At 41.7% G+C, this 20796-nt stretch overlaps 1 protein-coding gene across 1 annotated transcript in view; it reads right to left on the reverse strand.

The window, feature by feature from the left end:
* Cdh11 (cadherin 11) overlaps window positions 1-19103 on the reverse strand; it is a 105695-nt gene extending 86592 nt beyond the window's left edge. Inside the window, exons 1-2 of the mRNA XM_010612141.3 lie at window positions 18951-19103; window positions 2628-2752 (exon numbers count right to left, since the gene is read on the reverse strand). The gene's annotated coding sequence lies outside the window, so the exon portion shown is untranslated. The remainder of the gene's footprint in view (window positions 1-2627; window positions 2753-18950) is intronic.
* Window positions 19104-20796: the final 1693 nt, after the last annotated feature.

Here is a 20796-nt window from a genome sequence, read left to right on the forward strand (position 1 = left end):
TAAAAAAAAAAAAAAAAAAAAAAAAAAAAAAAAGAAAGAAGAAAAGGAGCTACTTGACTATAAGTTGGATAAAGCTAGAGAAAATGCCTTTCGTTTGTACCGGTGTTTGTGGCAAGTCAGAGATACCAGATCAAGAAACTGGCACCCTGACTGGGGATCGAGAATCTGAGACTTGAACTAAAGTTGTTAATTAGATATGCTTTGTTCTTCCCAGATTTAAAGCAGATGCATGAATGATCTCTTCTTTCTCCATAGGCACAAAATTACTCTCCTTAACACCAGAAGCTTGTCCTGAACCACCAAAAGTGTGTTCCATCTGAATCAGACCTTTCTTTATTTTTAAAGGGGACCTTTGACCAAAAAACCTCTGAACACAATGCTTATTCTACAATGCTGAAATATCTCACTCTTTCTTTGAGCATAAAAGCTACGCAAAGCTCTTCAAAATGGGCTATTCTCAATTTCTAGTAAAAAAAGAAATCCAACAGATTTCCTCGAAGTGAAATTAAATTCAAGTACTTTCTATTTAACTTTTCACTGTTTCATTGAAACCTCATTCTAATTGTCCTCATAATCTAGAAAAATAGGAAATGTCACTCAAATATCCTATTGAAGAACTCAAAGGGCTGATGAAATGAAGAGGCCCATTTGGCTTAGCAGAAATGAGATGATCATCCTTCAGAGGCATATCCACAGGAGAGACACATTTCAACAGCTGAACCAGACTTCACAGCCAGCGAATGCAATAAATATGAACATGAAAGGAGACAGTCATACAATTTCCAAATCATGCTGGTGCATTTGCAGGGAAATGCAGCTCTGCTTCCAACTCAAGTGTTGTCGTTCATTTTTTCCCCCTAGCAAATATTGACCAGGGTGTGAGAACAAAATCTGGGGACTCCTCAAGCTGAGGTTTTCTTCCAAAACAGATATTCCTAAATAGATGAGAATCAAATACCTGGGAAATCTCAGAAGATTTATCTACACTGACCCCAAGAGATGACCCTGTGTTTTTACAATAGCTGTGTCAACTGCAGGGAAAGCCCCTAAATTAATCTAAGAAAATCATTTGGAAGAAATGATTTTGTCTAGAATGTAGCAGATTCAGTCAGAAGACAGGCAGAAGAGGAGAGTGGTGAAAAACACCAGGTCCAGATTAAGTCAAACTCTCCACTAATGAAATTTCAAGGATGAAAATGATGGCATGCTGCCATAGACAACTTACTTATCTTCTCTAAGACTGAATTTTCTCATTTATGAAATTTGGGATTTTAACAGTATCTACTTGTTTTGCAAGGATTAAGAAAAGTTGTACCTTTAAAGACAGAGTCTGATGTAAAGCAAGCATACAATTCTCGCTAGGTTATATACAATGACTTTTCCCTCTGTGACTATGCTAGTCCCTCCTCTTAATCATCTGTGAAAAAATACATACTGAAGGCCACTATTTACTTGATTAATAAATTATTATTGCATATATATATTTGGGACAATATATAGTGCCAGCATTTGAGGACGGAGTGGTCTCAAAATAAATCCTGCTCCAGAGAACCACAGATCTAGGTAAGAAGGCAGACAGATAAAGGGTTCAGCTTGCGTTTGAGTGGTAACAGTTGAGATAGAGAAAAACAAAGATATTCCAGAGACAACTGAGAGTAAAATCAACAGGAATCAAGAGGAACCAACTGCTTTGGGAGATCAGGAACTGAGAGGCATGAGGGGTGCGTCCCTCTCATGTTTTCGGTTTTAATGAATTGTGATTTTATCAAGGAAATGTGGGAAAAGGGACAAGGTGAAGTTTTAGAGGAGAAAATCATGACTGGCCTTGGACCTGTGTATTCAAGGCACCTATTGGACAATGTGGACATAAGCCACAGACACACAGACAGAATCTAGAATGTAGGTCTAGAATACCACATGTGAGAAGGCCATGCTGACAGGATTCATTAGAAAATTCCTAGCTAGCTGTTTAGCTATCCTGTAAAAATAGCTCTGGATACCAATGACCATACAGAAGGGAAGTAAATGGATTTGTAGCATTCTAAACCTTAAGACTATTAGAGACACAGTATCTAATCACCCTTTGGCTCATAAAATGCTCATTAAACTAAGGGCAAACAAACAGTAAACAGTACAGCAGGGTCTGGGGGTCAAAATCCAGGCTCCTGTCTTATGATCAAAGCTCCTCCCTTTTGACTTCTGAACATTTCAGCCTCCTAGCTATCTCTTTGCCTTGCGGGTTATAAGTCACCTTGTTCTTATTTTAAGAATCATTTTTCAAAAGAAAGAAAAGGGGAAGAAATGATGCATAAATCGTCTCAGTCTTAAGATGCACAATGCCTTTAGTTTCTTCTCTCTCTTCCACAGCTTATACACTCCAACAGATTATCTTACCTGTCCTGGCACAAAATAGGTATTCAATAAAGAGAACCCAATGATGATGGCATTGAATAATCACATTACTTTAAGCCCAAGAAGGTAGGCCTTTTCTTCCTTCTCAGGTTCTACTTTGGACTTGGTAGTTGTGTCAAAGCAAGCCAGTTTGAGGAATGCCCCCTGGAGATATAATTTCTTTCTCCATGTAAATAGTGATGTGTGAATCATTCAGTAACGTTAGCCCATCTTACCTTCTTCACCCATTGGACACTTGCTGCCAATTTCTATAACACACTCCACCCATCTGATTGGTCACTCAACAGATGATGACAGGAATGAATGTCACGGGGCCACCGAGCCACAATCACAGTGATTTCTGCAAAAAGTAAAAGAATAATTAGTAACTTCTAGATGACTGAAGTCAATAGAATGATTCACTGCTTTACAATGGGGATACACAGCTGCGTAAGACAAACTTTTCTCTTGGGCGATAACAGTCAAGGCAAACAAGATATAAAGCAATTAGTACATTTGTGTGAACAATGGGAAGAACTTGTGGCTTTAGAGGTACCAGGAAGAGGTGGTTAAACATACATACATATATCTGATACTTTGATTAAAAATAATATCACATATCCAACTATTTGTCTTATTAACTTTACACGTACTTGCTCTAGCACTAAGATAAATCAGTGGTGACAGATGTAAAGTCTTAGAAATAATTTCTTGGAGAAATTTTATTCTGAAGCCAAAGTCCTAAAGTGAGGAGCAGTGTTTTGGAACTGTCAGATCTTCCTGGAAAAAGGAATGAGGAACAAAGAGTAACAGTGGTGTCGGTGATGAGCGATGTCATCCTCAGTCTGAGCATCAGACTGACAAAGCTGTGAATCTTTATCCAGGTGGCATTTCCTCTCACGGCTCCACACTCCGGATGTGCTGTGTGGGACTGTGTTCTGCCTGGGTTCTGGTCTGATTCATCTTCACATCTACCGAGGCGTCTAACACATTCCCTAGCCCAAAGCAGCTGTTCATATATTTGTTGAATGAACTAAGAGAAGTACATGGAGTGGCTAAACAGCTGTCGTCTTTGAAAGCTGAGGCACTGAACCAGGGAAGGTGCTGCTGGCGCATCTTCGCTAACACAACAGCGGAGACGAATTCTTGAACGTCCTTCATCTCCAGAGTTTCTGCCTTCTAGGATGAACTCAGCTTGTACCGAGGACTGAAATGATCTCTTTCCTTGACTGTATTTATTGTACTCCATTTCTCCCCAAATCCACTTTTCTTTGCCTCATCTTGCGTTCATGTAACTTCTACTCAACATAACTTCCACAAAACAACAAACAGAGAAGTCCCTTCTTTATTGTAGATCTATGGATAAATCCTATCATAGCATGTTTGTTTTGGTAACTGTAGCAAGAACAATACAATTGTCTGTCTTTCTCTTCCCAACAAGACAAGGCCAGAAGGACACTAGGATTATTTCCTGATGCACATGTGATTGAGAAGGAAAAGTCATGCAGAGAAGTTCACACAATGCATAATGGATAAAGAAGGAGCCTACTTGGCAACCACATTATGTACTGTATCCAATCAGCAGAAATGGTCCCACCAACAAACCACATACTTAGATACTCATAACCTCGTGTGTCCCCTTCTCTGTGAACCTGAACCAGCCCTGGATAATTTATGAAACATTGCAAAGATGACATCACACGAGCCTCTCAGGACTTCTCAGGCTACAAATTGTAAAACCTAAAAATACTTGTTGTTTAAGCTACTCCAATCAGTGGTATTTTGTTATCACGGCCTGAGATGATTAATGCGGAAAATTTGTAGCCTGTCTTGTGCTTGCTGGTTTGTCTTTGGAGTAGTCTGACTACCCTTACACCATGGTGCTATAAAGAAACTCTCTGACTTTATCTCTCTCTGGATAGATAGACAGGGAGGGAAGAAGAGAGATGCCCACCCATCTCCAACTGCCCTATTCAGACAGGTGAGTGAAGGTGCCATCTTGGACCTCCACTGTGTCAAAAATCTCATGTGACTCCAGTTATCCAATAATGCAGCATAAGAGATACCATATGACAACCTCCTAAATGAATTCACCTAACTCAGAACTATAAAATATAAATGTTATAAACCAATTTGTTGTTATAAAGTGGATTTGGGGATGGAAGGTTAGCTAGCAATAGATAACTGGAACATTATAAATGAGGATGAAAGAGACACTTGCCAGGGCCTCAACAATATGTTATCTTTCCATAACCATCCCAGGCATCACAAATCCTGTCTGCTGGGGCCGGGGATTTAGCTCAGTGGTTCCATCACCCTCTTTGTAAGCACAAGGTCCCGAATTCAATCCCCCGTACCAAAAAAAAAAGTTAAACAAATCCTGTCTGCTGCCCTCCAACTCAAAAGCACAAGACTTTGCCGAAGTTATACAGCCAATAGTACCTGAGATAGGGTCATAATACAGCAGAGATGATGTCAGCAGACAATGTTTCTTCCATCTTCCTTCCCTGGACTAATATGTTAATAATGCAGTCATATCTGTGATCAACATGTTTTTAAGTTTATGTCTCAAATCCTTAAAAATGAATTGGACCCATACTTAGCCTTGCATTGTCTACTGCTCTATAAAATGTCTCCTGTAAAATTTCTTCCACCCAAGAGGGGATAGATAATTAAAGTCCTTGGAAGAAAAGAAAAAAAAAAGGATGGAAAATTGTTTATAGATTCAAATTACTACAAACCTTTGCAAAAGTGGCTGTAAAGAATGTTGTCCCTCAACTATACTATGAGTCTTAGAAAAGACTAAGTATTATCCTTCTCACTTGCCCCTGTGCTTTTAGCAGAGTTGATGAACCTGGGAGGGCAGGACAGCTGTTTTGTTTGGTTTGGTTTGGTTTGGTTTTTTGAGACAGGGTCTCACTATGCAATTGAGACTGACCTAGAACTCACTATGTAGCCCAGGCTGGTCTCGAACTCACAGCGATACTCCTAGGGCAGGGCAGCTTTGCTAAAGCTCTGGCTCTGCATAGTTCTTCCTGATGGGAATGTTCACTTTCCTCATCTGCCCCAAAGTTTATAACTCCCTTGGCCCTAGAGTCATGTGTTCCCTTCTGAGCTCGGAAGCTACTATCCAGACTTGCTGTCTGTCCCTGCCCCTTCATCCCCTCCCTACTCTCAGGAGTCTCCTCTGTTTTTTCAAGGTCTGCACACCATCACAGACATTTTCCAGTCCAACATCACTGGCCCCCAGCAGCCACTTCCATCGCTGTGCCAGGCTGCTCACAGGATGGAGCCTCTCAGAGCACAGACACTACACACCATGTGTTATTTCAGAGAGACTGAAAAATCAGGAGTAAGAGAGTAAGAACACCGTGAAGCCAAAGGGATAAAGTGAGAAGGGGGAATACTGGTGCAGATACCAAAATCAAGAAGAAACATCAGGAAAGATGTGGGTTGGATGGTAGCAGCTACTTTTTGCTCAGCTCTGAAGGTATGGAAGGCTCAGTACATAGAGAACAATATCCCTCTCTTTGCTGATTTTCCTCTTTGGATCTTTGCTCCTTGGGTTGAAGATATGTAAGTATGAATCCTCTCCTAGAATGTGGGCTCAGCCAGACCAGATGTGTGAGTGCCAGGGTCATTGCCCACAGCACAGCCAAAACCAACAATATGTGCTGTCAGTAGAGAGGAGAGAGTCAGCTGAAAGAATATATGAATTACATTAAAACATTCCAGCCAAGAGTGGTGGTGCACGCCAGTAATCCCACACATGAGAGGCTGAGGCAGGAGGATCGCCATGAGTTTGAGTCCAGCCCAGGCTGCACTGTGAGTTCAAGGCCAGTTTGAACTGCAAAGCATGACCCTGTTTCAGAAAAAAAAAAGACCCACTTTATTTATCCCATCAATGTGTGCTTCAGAATGCCTAGACCTGTGTCAGCGTGTACTGTGAACATGCTCCTGGACAAGGCGGACTGAGGTGATGGGCTAATTATGAGAGTTTCCGCTGAGAGGGACAAGGCTGCTTGTAGAGGCAGTGGCAGCTCCTTTTTGCAGATGGACTAAGTAATAAATGCCTCAGTGCACAGGGTGAGGAGGTAGCCTCATTATTTTTAATCAACAAGAACAATCCTTTATGCCTGTTTAAGAACCCACCATAAAACCTAGGGCAAATTACGTGTATTTCTCTGGTATGTGGTTAAAAGTATTTTCTACTATTTGTTACAATGATACAACAGGATATTTACTTTGAAACAGATTCAGACAAACTCTGATTACATGGTCATATATTTTTAATGTATAAATAAGTTAAAAAATGGTTTTTGAAACATTTACTAGGCAAAGAGGTTGAGCAATGGCCATGTACTTTTCTGTCAGTCTAGAAATACCAAGTAGGTTTGTTGACAGCACTCTGTGCTTCACTTGCTCAGCCCGCAGTAGAAGGGGCTGAACGTGTGCAGCAGCAGACCCTGGGTATCTGCAGAAAGGAGTTTCTTCCTCTTTGGGGTGTCACATGTTCTCAACATTGTTAAAGTGATGATTAAACTCAATTAATAATTGCCACTGGGTGTTTTTCTTCCTGTTATCTCCAAAGTTCCAAAACCATATGTTGAAGCATATTTTGTAAGATAGCTTTGTAGATTATGAATTTAAAAAAAAAATGATAGGAGAACCAGTAAGCTATCAGTAGGAGAGAAAAATACTTAAAATCCAGGCTTTTCCTCTTCTATCTAGTGTCACTTTGGGCAAACAAGAACTTTCTGAGCCTCGGTTTGCATGTTACAAAATAAATATGATAATTATGTTGGAGGGTTGTTGTGAAGAATATTGGTAATAAATGCAACACTTCACTCAACAGCAACCAATAGCTGTGAATATAATAAGGTATACATTAAGCTTTTACAATTTTGCATGATTAAGTGTTTTACCTTTTCCTGTATGCCTGGAATGCCCTTTGGTAGATGTATGAGCATTTATATTGAATCAATATTGGTGTAGCTGCATATGTTAATATACAGTCATAGGTCATGTAGTTAATATTCATCTATAAGTATTTTCCACATCATTCTTTCATATAAGGAAACTGAGTCTCAGAGAAGTTGAGAGATCCTTTCAAGTTCACTGGCTCAGCTTAGACCTCTGTTCTCAGTGTGTGGTTAAGGGCAGCCAGCTGCCCATAGCTCGTTCCTCCCTGTATAAGCTCTCAGGCTTGCTCTGCTGCCAGTCCTGGGCTATGATGCCCAACATCCTACTGCAATTACAGGGGAACATCCATAAAGCATTCCTGGGCTCCAAATGGATTTGACACAGCAGCCTTTTAAATGGAACTCTTAACATGATTATCTTTATTTCTCTTCAGTAGTTTTTCCTAAGTAAGCTGTGCCTTTAGAAGCACCTAATACAAAGTGACAACCTTCGTCATTTTCCAAAGCACCGATGAACGGGCGTAGAGCGAGTCCATTGTCACCATGGTAATTACTGCACAATACCTGACGGCCAATGGACAGTCAGGAGGCTCAGGCAGCAGCTGAATCCGGCATTGTCCTGGCCCGATAAAAAGATTAGAAGCCCTGAAAAGCCGGGGAGCAGGATCTCACAGCTCTTTCGCCGAGCCCTGAAAGGCCCATTGTGCTGCCACCATAAATTCTGGGTTCCCTGGGCACTTGACAACTGAAGCCAAGGATAATAGAATTCTTGTGTCCAACAAAACACTCCTTGTCCAATGCCAGTCTTATCAGCCGCATTTACAAATGTCTTTCGTTGTACCCAAATAATTCCCTATTAGAAAGGCTATTGGGAGCAGAACTAAATAAATATTCACAGCCTTTGTAATATCTTTGGGAAATGAATAAACAAACAGTCACCTAGCATGTGAGCAAACCTCCTGCTACTCTTTACATTTTATTCCTATTTCTTACCCAAATTATGAAGTTTTACTTTCTCTTTAACATATGGCCACACCAAAAGCTCCATTTGCATATATGTCCCTGATATTCCTGCCCTGGCGCTTCTACATGCATGCTTTTTACATTTATATCCTCAACAGGATGGGAGAGAAGAGGACTTGGCTTATTCCACTCTTACCTCTCAAACGAAGAGGGAAGTGGACCTCAGAGAAATAAAGAACTTACCCAAGATAACCAAGCTAATTAGCACAATGGGAATTCCCATCTAGATATCCCAGGTTGCAAAGTCCCTGCCATTTTTACGCTGATGATTCTTCTTCTCATTTAAAAAAAGTGATGAAAATCATAATAAAGAGGAAAAAAATCTAAGTACAACCACTACAAAAATTGGATATAAACATTACGTCTATGTATATGATTATACAGCCTGAGAACACATAGAAGAAAACACATTTTTATTTTTGCCCTAAAGTATCACAAATTTTACCTCTAACTTGGGAAGATTTTTTAAATATAGCTGTTGCTTGTTTGTTTTTGGAGGTGGAAAGCTAACAGAATTAACACAGTCAAGTTCTGAAAGTGAGTTTAGAAAGAATACTGGGGTTCAAACAAAGCAACCAGTATGTACACAGCTATATATGCTCCTAATATTTATCTTTTTTCAATGGTTTATTTTGCTTGTCTCTTTGCATGAATGAAAAATAATAATAATGCACACGGCAAAACAGAAATTCTCTCTTGACAGAAGTCACTACCTAGAAGGGTGGCCAGTTTATACGGTATATTAATTAAATATGATAACCCCAAATCCTTTCCTGTTGGATTGAGATCCCAGCATTCATTAGCTCAGCCCATGGATGCCTCTCTATTCTGCAGCCAGCCTCCTCTGCCCACCTCACCTCTGTGGTAGTAAGCCCCGCTTTAGGGTATCCCTCACAAGCGTGCACCTGTGATCTTCTCTACACACTCTGTTCCCCAACCTGAACTCCTCCAGGTCCAGGTGCTGCCAATGTAACTTTGGGAAAGTTTCCCCTCACTTCCTGGTGTGAACTCAAAGAGCTTTAGGATAACTTCAGGGTACATCACTGCTTCTGATTTCCCCAATTGCAGAGCTCTGTTGTTACGGTTATCTGCCCCTTTGGACATTGCATCCCAGAAAACTGTGAACTAACTGTGAGTTAGAATCACATCTTATACTCTTTGTGTGTGCATGTGTGTGTGCAGTACTGGGAGAATGAGAAATGAATGCAGGGCTTTTGCACTAAGCTATATCCCTAGCCCTTTTTAATTTGGAGGCCTAGTCTCACTAAGATGCTAAATTGACCAAGCTGGGCTCAAACTCACAATCCTCCTGCTTCAGTCTCCCAGCTGCTGGGATTTATATGCATGCACCACCATGCCCAACTTTATATTTGTTTTTGTTGCCCCAAGTCAGTATACTGCTAAACCTCTTCAAGGCAAGCTTATTAGGAGTAATCAATGTATTGTAGTAGGTAAATAGAGAGCAACCAGAAAACTATATATTTTTCTTAATTTTAAAAGACTGATAATATCTATTGCCATTTTATCTACCTAATGTCAAATGATAGGTATAATTTGTGATTTGTCTCCAAGGACTGTTATGATGTACTCTCTTGGCCCAAATTATTCAGCTTTGATAAATGCAGTGCAGTGCTGTTTGCTGTTTTCTAAAATAGTTAAAGTCAGTAAAGTAGGCTATTATTTTGCAAACAAACAGTTATTAACAAGAAAAGCCACAGAAATGAGCAGATAGCTGGCATTAATGAATATGTTTGTGTAAATATGAAGTTGGAAAAAGCGTCAATATTTCCCAATCATTGCACCTGCCAATGGAAGCACTGAATCACCTTTACTGACTTAAGGCATAATTGCAGTCATACAGACATGGTATGAACTCTCAGCACATCTACATCCCCAGGATCTGGGTGTTGCTTAGACATAACATAATCCAAATAGGCAATGAAAATTGCTAATTTTTTTTGAGCACTCGTAATGTGTCAGGTACTAGTGTAAGTACTTTCCATAATATATATTTCACTTTTGCGACAATCTTTTAAGTCAGATCCTGTGATTTTCTTAATTTCACAGTTAGAGAACTGAGGTTTAAAAAGAGGAGTTAAAGGGGCCTTCATTCCCAAACCAAATAACCAACAGAGCCAGAATTCAGACTCGAACTATTGGACTCTATAGAAATTTGCCCAATTCCATGCTTCAGACATAAATTAAGCATTTATTTAAGGAAGTGGTCCAGTGATTTTTTAAAAAATGGCTAAGAGCTATATCACTTTACCAGACTGCTGAGCTACTCAAAGAAAGTAGCCATTAGCAAGTGACAACCACAATTATAATGAAGAATAGACTTTGACCACCTGAGAAAGACTAATATTTAATTAAATCTGGGCAACTTCCAATCAATCAAGGAATCGAATCACTGGTCACTTCTGGAGGCTGAAAATCTCCATATTCACAGTCAGAGAAGAGTTGCTCTCAGATAAACACTGCAAATCTTTTGCTATGTAATCAAAACACACACAGACTGCTACTACCTTCTCACAGCAAAGAAAGTCAACTGCACCATCCATACCAAGTCTATACCAACAGGATGGATTTATGGTACAGTAATATAAAATTCTCTTTAGGACTTTATGCCTAGAAAGAAACAAAACAAGGTTGCTCAAGGTAAAACAAGGTTGTCTTCTTAACATGTAAAATTTAGTTTAAAAGATATCACTTTTTAAATTTGCCTCTTCTGAGATATTCTCAAGAAACAAGCTGAGAAAACTCAACTTTTCTATAAGCTCCACAAGGACAAAAATCTTATAGGGTACCCACGCCCGCCCCATCTATCCAACAGACAAAGGTACAAATGAAATGCTCTAGCATAACTTTTGAGCAAGACAGTGGAGTAAGTGATAAAGCCGCTGACACTATGCTCTCACCTGGGTGCAGCAGCTTCTGAGGGGTGGCAGTGATTGAGTGAGGACTTGTAATTTTCTCCAGGCACAAATTCAAATGTGGCCACCGCCCGGGTGGGGTCTGGTGGGCACTCAGCATCCTGTTCGCACCTCATTAAGTATACTGGATTCACTCAGGCTCCACGGGAGAAGCAGGCCATTAAAATGTCTCCGTTTTGGTTTGCTGCACCTTGTTGGCATAACACTGTGCACTAGTAGGCCCAGATTTTGATTTTCTTGAAGATGTCAGGAAAAGTCCACGTGCTCATATTAAGAATCTATATCCTCACAGAAAGTTGTATTGAAGTTGGACCCCTCAATTTACCTCCAGTACACAAGCACAACATCCTCTAAGGTCCATTGACCCTTTTTCTTGTAAGTTTTAAAAAACTTCCTTGAATATTTAAATGTGATGTCTAATTCTACTGACTTCATTGTAAGAACTGAGAATAAAGTAGAAAAAAAAAACAATACATCATGTGCAGTTGTGCAGAGCTGAATCATTGTAGACTGAACTTGGATAGTTTGTGTGGAAGTAGCAAGCAGTCCTGGTCTGACAGGAAAAGATTACTCAAATCAGAGGCTCAGAGGCTCTGGGAGGTCTGCTGCTACAAAATTCACTAAGTAGCTTCAGCCAAAAAACTAGGCTGAACTCTGAGGCAGGTTTTCTTTTTTCTAGGTTGGCTTTGATGGCTGCAACAATCTGATATAGATCAACAGATATTGATACAGTATCTATATGTGTATTTGTAGATACAAACACACACAAATACTATTCAGAAGCTATTCCTCTCCTCTGGAAATATTTAAATCATATTCTTTATCCAGTAAATTACTAATTTGTCATTAGGTACAAAGGTAGTTTTGATGGATGTTAAGGTTCTTTCCTACGCTGTTTATGGGATTTCGTAATTGGAAGAATGACTCCCCCTGGCTGAAACATTTCACTTGCCAATGGCACTGTTCTGCTCACACTTTAGGAAATACTGAATGCAGAGCACTCAACATTCAGAACAAGTCTGTGCCATCATGGGCCAAATTCAGTACCACAGTGAAGACCATCTTTAGGGGACATCGTACATGAAAAAGATGTTGAGGACAAGGTGTGGGAGGCTATGCTTTAGCTTTGGGGGTAACCTGTAGGCAAAGCCAGTTTTCAGACCCCTGACAAAAAGGTGATATTAGGAAAAGCTTACAGGATCCAATGCAGGAAAATCAAGAGAGCCTCTCACCTCCCAAGTAGTGAGAGAGGGAAGGAGGGGCCAGGCTGTGGAGTCAGACAGACTTTGGTTTCTGCTGGGATGAGGATCTCTGATTCTAACAGACGGGTTCCAACTTGGGGCTCTAATGCTCATCAGTTCTGTGACTTAGGACTTTGCTTCTTTATCTGTAAATAATGGGCACTAGAACACTTCACAGAGCTGCGCTGAAGCAAAGGAAAGCGTGTACAAATTATACTGCTGTTTCTGGCACAGAGTCATTGCTCACTAGATAACATCAAAAAGTTATCATTGGCCAGGTAGAGTGGTGCACACCTGTAACCCCAGCACTTAGGAGGTCGAAGTGAGAAGATTTCAAGTTTGAAAATAACTTTGGCTATACAACTGAGACCCTGTTTTATAAAGCAAACCAAAAAAATAGCATTGTTCTGTAACAGAGACCTAATTAAAAATAGGCATAATATCTAACATTACATAGTCTAATACATTGGTTTAGTTATTATTGGCATGAAATGACAATGAATCTGGATGTAGGGATGTGGCCTCTTGATTCTCTCCAAATGCTAATTTTGCCAAAGGGAAGTCTGTGCAGTGACTCCAGGCTCAGAGTGGCATGCATCACAGCCTTTCCCTTTAATTATATCTATCTGGGGGACTGCGTCATATTTCTGATGATAAGAACTGGTTTTCCATCAATGATAGTAATATGATTTCCTTCAAAACTATTTAAGTAAAAGAGAATGAGTTGAAAGAAAACATTAAGTGGATAACAACGCAAGGAGCACCCAGACATTGAGAATTGAAGCTTGAGTGGCTGGAGGGCACTAATCCATCCCTGTGAACACCACAGACAGGAAGACTGGGGCCCGGGTGGGAAGCGGGTGGGGCGCTCAGCAGCCACAGATGCCACCGCCATCACACATCCCAGAGTCTCTGCATGGCAGCCTCCTTAACATCACGCATCAGAGCAGGTGCATGAAGGGCTGCAATGGCATTTCTGTCCCAGGACAGAGGAAGAATTGCAGGGGCAGACAAAAACCAATCCTTATCTGGTGACAGAGTTAGGAGCAGACTGTAATAACGCTAAGAAACTAGGTTTTCTTGGAGAAGAAACTAAGAGAAAACTCACTGGGCCCAGAATCCGCCTTACATTATCCCTATGTTCATGCCATGCAGTCACGGCCATCCCACCCTGAACGCGCCCCATCTCGTCTAATTCATGTCACGCATTTCACGAATCCATTGTATTCCAGAAAGAATTGTAAGACCACCTACAAAGAGGCTCACAATATAAAAACGGTCTCTTTTTACATCACAAAAAAACAAAAAAGGAGAAGTAATAGCGTGAAGAGATTTTAATGGCCGATCCTATGCCAAGCTTGGGCTCTGAAGTCATATAGTGTCAAGAACAGCATCACATCTGAGGATAGGCACACACAACGGGCACGAGTCCGTAACATTACAAATGGTCTCCAAACAGGTCAAGGCCATCGCAGATATAGATGACAGCACGTGACTCTTCCCACTGGTGTTCACAGCGACAACCCATAATAGGACAAAAGAGCGGCACCCACAGAGTAACTGCCATGGAAATACATTAGTGGGTGGCACACAATAGCAACACTGGCCATGTGGACACCAACTCTCCCTTGGGTGAGGGAGAGAGAGGACAGAGGAGAGGAGCCAGGAGGAAAGCAGAGCCGGCTCATCCTCCTCAGAGCTGCTCTGTGTCTGCCTTGCCAGCCTGCCCTGCCTCTCTCGGTTTCGAAGCTCTGGCCTCTTCCTGGCTCAGCCTCGTCTGCTGCTAACAATAACCAAACCATGTTTCAGTCCAGGCTCTGTCTGAAGTCCCTTGTCACGTGGACTGAATGTCTGAGACAGAGAGGTCCAGTTACCCTAGCATTTGGCTTGGTGTAACACCATAGCATAACATAACATAACACAACACCTCGGTCATCTGAGCACGGAGCTTCTGGTCCAACCACCACCCACTCTGCCCTCAGCAAAAGGCCTTCATCTGCAAGTCTCAGCTGGCCTGTGCTGCCCCTGAGCCCATCCCTCTTTGAACCAGAATCATTTTCCTCAGTTTGCTCTGTTACTTCATTCCATTTCCTTCATTGCTACACTTTCTTCTGAATGCAGTATCTTTCCCTTTTCTCTTGTTCATAAATCTCTTATCTTTTCAATCTCTGATCCAATATTAGCTCCTAATTGTTACCTTCTCAACTTTTTGTGTTTGCGTGCGCGTGCGCACACACACACACACACACACACACACACACACACATGGCTCACTGCAGCTTCATCTCTGTCAACCATTTATTCTGTCAACAAATGTTTTCTGTGCATCTATGATGCGCCAGGCCCTGGTAAGGCCAGTAGGGGCTACACAAATACATTTGCTTTTCTTGCTGGAGAGCTTTTCTCCATAGCTCTAACTGTATATATTTATTCATTTTTCTACTTGTACAATTATGTCATATCAAATATATCTATCTGTGTACAGTCAGTTTGCAAAGATAAGCTCATGGAATTGGGGGTCATGTAATGGTAAGAAAGAAGAAAAGAGTGAAGGAAAGAGAAAAGAAGGGAAGAAAATTAAGAGCTGAAAAAGGAAGGAAGGAAGGAAGGGAAGGGAAAGAGGAAGAGAGCCTGAAGATAAAGATGTCAGCTGAGTGGGGAGTCTGGGAATTTCTTGTGTCCCCTCTCTTCTCAGCAAGCCAGGGGCCAGCATCTTGCCAAAGCAAATAAAGAGCTACAGAGGAGGCAGGTGGGCAAAAAGAACTAGAAAGCTACTAGAGTAAGACATGACTAAAGAAAAGCAAAGGCAGGCACGATGACGGCAGGCTTAGATCTATGAGATCATCTATTTGCAGTGGCTTAAGAAGACTTGCCAGTGACCTTGCCAAATTATGACTCAAACAAAGTTAATGAAATCTCTCTCAACCTTCTCTTGGAAGTCAGCTCATTACCAGGCCCTTTGTTCAGACTCATTGCCTTAAACCCTGTAACTTCATTAGGGAACAAATCCTAACAGGTTTGACCTGAAAGCATGCAGATTTACATGAAGAATTTTCTGCCTTCCTACTTGTTTTTCACAAAGAAACTTTATAGACTATGTTAGCTTTCCTAAGCAGTTCATTTTAATTTTTCATAATTTGTGCTGTTTTGTCTTCCAGCTAAAAAGCTACCCATCTTTAGAGATGAGGAAAATGCTCCTAGCAGTTGGGAAAGATGCTTGCATTCAAAGCCATCTTATTTATTTAAATTATAAAAATAAAAAATGAACTAAAAAGAATTCTCATGTTGATTAATTCTAGATTTCCTGATGCGAGTTTCGAGGATTTTTTTGTCATTGGGGAAATATTAAATCTTTCACAGTCTGACTGAAAATGAAGTAACTGACTTATGTCAAGGGACTTGTAGGTATCACAATTACTCTAATAATCCCATTCTATTCTACCCAGATTGCCAAGAATTATAGCCTTATATTCACATAAAATCACAAATGCCTTGCTGTAATAAGAAAAAGTTTTAAGTAAACTCAGCATTGTTCCTGCCGGCTTTCTCCAAGGTTGCAGATCCATGAATTGGAGAACCACATGGACAAACACAGGAGGCGACTTCGGCGTGGCTCACCATGACATGAAATCTCAACTCCAAAGGCAATGATATCAAAATGTTCCCATGTGGTACACAGGAAGAAAGGAGGCCTATGAAGACATTTTATGAGTCAAATTGAATGAACTGAGTGAAATTTTTCTCTTCTTTCTCATTGCTTAAATTTGTCACACTACAAAATTTCATCCCACGACACAGAGCATTTCCTCTGCAGGGCAGATATCTGAACGGGCCCCATCCAAAATGAAGCACTCTCTACGGCTTTCTCAACCAGCCAGGAAAAACTACTCTACCCAGAGCTGCCAAGAGAACAAGCCAATTTATTCCTAAATAGAAACAGGAAAATAGTTTACAGTGCTAAGTGACGGGATCATCGAGGTGTCAAATTAAATATTGATACCATCAATTTGAGTCTGAAATACTTTCCGGTGTTGAAAGAATCCAAGAAGGGAGGTCAGTAACTACCAAACTGAGAGCAGGGGCATGAGAAGGATGCTCCTGGGAGTACTTCATTTTATCCAGCACATTCACCAAATCCACTCTAGCAGACCACCACTGGTATAGGCAGGACTGTGCTAGGGCCTGGGATGCAGTGATCAGCAATTCCAAACTCCTTCCTCTAATGATTTTGCACTGTATATAAGTTTAGCTGTTCTTGCCTCAAGCCTGGAGAGAATTAGCAAGGAGAACTTTTGAGATTTGCCTTAGCACAGAATAAATTAGCCAATAAGAAGGTAATGTGTTATGACTGACACAACTGGCCTGCAGATCAGGGTGGCAGTGCCCCAGGCCAGGCCCTGAGACTGTGTATCCATGAGCAAATCCCTTTGCCACTCAAGGCCTCAGTTTCCCCAACTAACCAATCATGAGGTCAGTACTCTCACTGTCTTGAAGAGCTAGAAGTCCTGTTATGCTATTAGGCAATAAACTCATTCAGAGTCAAGATTTCAGACTAAGCCAGATGCCACAGAGCAGGGAGAGAGCACAGGTACTCCTCCTGCCTACAAAATCAAGCCCAACACAGTAGGAAAGAGAAAGGAAAGTACAAGGAGTTGGTGACTGTAATCTCCGTGGGAGAAGGGTTAGCATCCAATAATCCTGGGTTCCAATCTTGCTTCTGTCTTGTAATTACACGTGTCACTTGAGAGAGTGACTCCACTCAGGTCAACAAACTCCATTTCCTCGTTTTAAAAAAATGTCATCTCTACTGTCTGATTTGCTCTAATCTGCTGGAAGATTTAAGGAGGTAATACACATAAGACCCTGGGCATCACTCCAAACACACAGTTGGTGCTCAATAAACTTTGCCCCAATTAAAATGAGTTAACAAGAATACTATTATGCATTGGAAACCCCCTCTAAGATGGAGTCTCGTTCACTTCTCTCTTCTCAGCCCCTGCCATAGGTCAGGCATATAGGAGGTGTTCAGCAAATAGATGAGTGTTAACTCTGATTAACTCATACTGATTAGAAGCTTTGATTTGGCAATTAGGTACATACAATTAATTTAAAATGGTAAAAGAAATTGGTTATTACTTTATAAATACAGTTTGATTGGAGAGTATTTTTTTAAAATGCAAGGTAACATGCTGATGAAAAGGTCACAGACGCTGGTTTGTGCTGAAAAAATCCAAGCTTCCACATGGCCTGTGAGATCAGTAGAGGCCAAAGCCAAAAGCATGAGTCATGGCCAGGCAGGGAGCGACTGGAGGCGTGTGCTGTCCTCGTAACCATCCTGAATGAACCCTTCAGCCACTGAGCAAGCAGTCCAAAAGGTCCTTGGAGTAGCTCACTGGCTCCCTTTGGCAGAAGAGAGGCAAACAGAACTGACTCCAGAAGCAGAAAATGTGACAACCTGTGCTGCTCAAGAGAAAGTACTCCCAGTGGAAACTGAAAGGAGGTCAAGGCAAAGAAACCAGGAAGCCCATTAACTATTCCCTACAAAGCCATAGGATGCTTTTCCAAAAGCAAAGTCCCAATATAGCAACAGAAAGTGCCAGATTCATTTAGGCAGCTGCACAGCTTTCTCTCTCTCTCTCTCTCTCTCTCTCTCTCTCTCTCTCTCTCTCTCTCTCTCTCTCCCTCACACACACACACACACACACACATTTATATAAACATGCATACATAACTATATGCATATTCACACCCAAGGAGGTAAAGGGACTCTGAAATAACAGAGTCCACTTAGAAACACAAGGAACAAAGCGCTATGATCCATTTATTCTGGTGAGCGAAGAAAAGGTTCCACAGTGGCTCTGTAACTAGGTCAGACACCAATTGGTAGTCAACTCCACAGACACAGGAAGATTTAATGAGGAGGAGACCAGACAAAGGCAGAAGATGGAAACAGGGCCCCGAGCACGTGTCCCCAGACTCCACAATCTGGCACCGGGACCGATACACACCATTTCTCTCACCCATACAACAGAACAAACTTTCCGAAATTCCTAAGATGGAAGATCAACAGTTAGGCAAAGCCACTGAGCCACAGCTCTAGCTGCAGTGACCAAGCTGGAGTAAAACAATCCCTGAGTTAAATGATGATCGCAACCCACCCAAGCAGAAAGTGTAGAAACAGCAAACGCATATCAAGCCGGCAGCTGTAAGGGCATAGGCAGGACAAAAATAAAAGTGCCTTGCCAACCTAAAGCTTGTGTCTACAAAAGCCAGGCCCCTTTGCCAGGATCTCGATGCCACCATTCCCATCCCTTGTCCGTGCCTGGGCAGTGTAACTGGCACCTGCACCCCGCTGGCAGATGGAGAGACCAGGCCTGATCAATCCAGTGCCTACTCACTCTACCATCACGAAGGTCATTGTGCAGCAGTTGGCTACTTACAGTCTTCCGTAAGACACAGGGTCCAGCCAGGGTGAGGCCATCTCCGAGGAGCCCTTTCTCTGTTCGATCTCAGGACACTTCATGTGGGAAAACTGAGGACCAAAGGGTTATGGGAGGACTCAGCCAGCTTTGTTCTGGACAGCCTGAGAGGCGGCCCTGATCCCTGGCACCACTAGCAGCCCTGTGAATGAGCCACTGTGGTGAGACACACACCCACTGCTAATGAGTCCCACACAGATGCAAGCAAGGGCAGGGACAGCCACAGATCAGGCAGAGCAGAAGCAGACTCAGGGATGGGGCCACCTGCCTGCAACAATCCATCCCATAATGGTTGCAGGGGGCCTTGTATAGCAGCGAGGGCCTGGAAATACCTATCTCCTCCCGAACTGATGCCATCCCCACTCTCCTCCTTGCCCAGTTCCAAAGAAAATTGAAGCCAAATTTCAAGTAATGTCTCCCATCAATAACTCTCATTTAATTGCTTTAAAGAGCACATTAACCTAAAAATGTCAAAGAGCAGATTTTCATAGTAAAGATATTTACCAACGCGATACTCAGACAGTGGAAGAAGAAAAGGGTTAGATACATTTGCTTTAGAATCTTGAACCCCGCAAATTAATTTTATGTGTTCTACAAGTACTACAGATGGAGAAGAAGTAAAGAATCAGATCTGAGGCAAGTCTCCTCAGGTTGAAACCTTCTTTCCCTAATAACTAGCTGTATTGCCTTAGACAATTTATCATTCCCTCATCTATAAAAAGGAGAGTAAAATGCTCCCTCTCACATAAGACCTCTCAAAAAAAATTAGTCGATTGATGTCGTGTACCCCGCACATAGCTGTAGTTTACTCACACTAATCTGCATCACATCATCATTAGTATGACTCACACCAGCCAAGTGAACTGCACCTGGGGCTTAAGTGTTCAGATTACCATGCTAAATTATTTGTGTACAACAAGTTATTGAAAATCCAATAAGATGTAGGTATGAGGATTAAAACAGGAATGACTCAATTGCAATTTCACTGGCTAAAAATTGCGCAGATTTAGGAAAAACAAACCCCAACTCCCAGACTTCCACCAGCTTCTCCTGCCTTCTCTCCCAAAGATCCAGAAGGAAGGGCACTACAGATGTCCAAATGTATTTTTAATTTTTTAAAAAAACAAGTATAGCATTAAATATTTAAGTGACGCGTTTAAATATAGCATTAAATATTTAAATTAGGTATAGCATGACCGTCTTGTAGCTCTCTCTGAAATTTTGTACCAGGAGTTCACTTTACTAATCCCTAATTCTGAACCCTGGCCCCCCAGGGCAAGGAGGTAAGTCCTGCTCTTTGCCAAAAGGTGCTTCTGCTACGGTAATGTGCAAGTCCCTGGGGACCTTATTAAAGCTTAGTGTCTGCCCTCAGGTCTGAGCAAGAGGACTGGGTCCTGCCTCTGTGATACTTGCCAGATGCTGGTCGAGATGCCACTCCTGATCCATGGAGAGCACTGGACAGCACTCAGGGGAGCGAGACCCTGTGGAAGCCAAGGACAAAGTTTAGGACTCTCGGGGAAGAAAGCTCACACTGGGGCTTCATCTTGGTGTGATTCTTTGATGTCGGGATTGTTTTCAGACAAGTTGGAAACTCTTTCATTATTCATGGAACCACTATTAAAACCAAGACAAGTGCTGGGACCCAGAGGGGAGGAACATTTGTCCTTTTGTTTTGTTTTAAATCTAACAAATAAAACAAAGCAAATATCCCTTGGGGCATGGTGAACGCCCTTTAGGGACTTCATTTAACTTTCAATTTCCTTTTTTCTTTGGCTGGCTGCGGAAGCTGAAATGGGGATGCCTTAGA

This window comes from Fukomys damarensis, unplaced genomic scaffold (genome assembly GCF_012274545.1).
Source record: "Fukomys damarensis isolate Sample0158 unplaced genomic scaffold, DMR_v1.0_HiC HiC_scaffold_32, whole genome shotgun sequence".
NCBI lineage: Eukaryota > Metazoa > Chordata > Mammalia > Rodentia > Bathyergidae > Fukomys > Fukomys damarensis.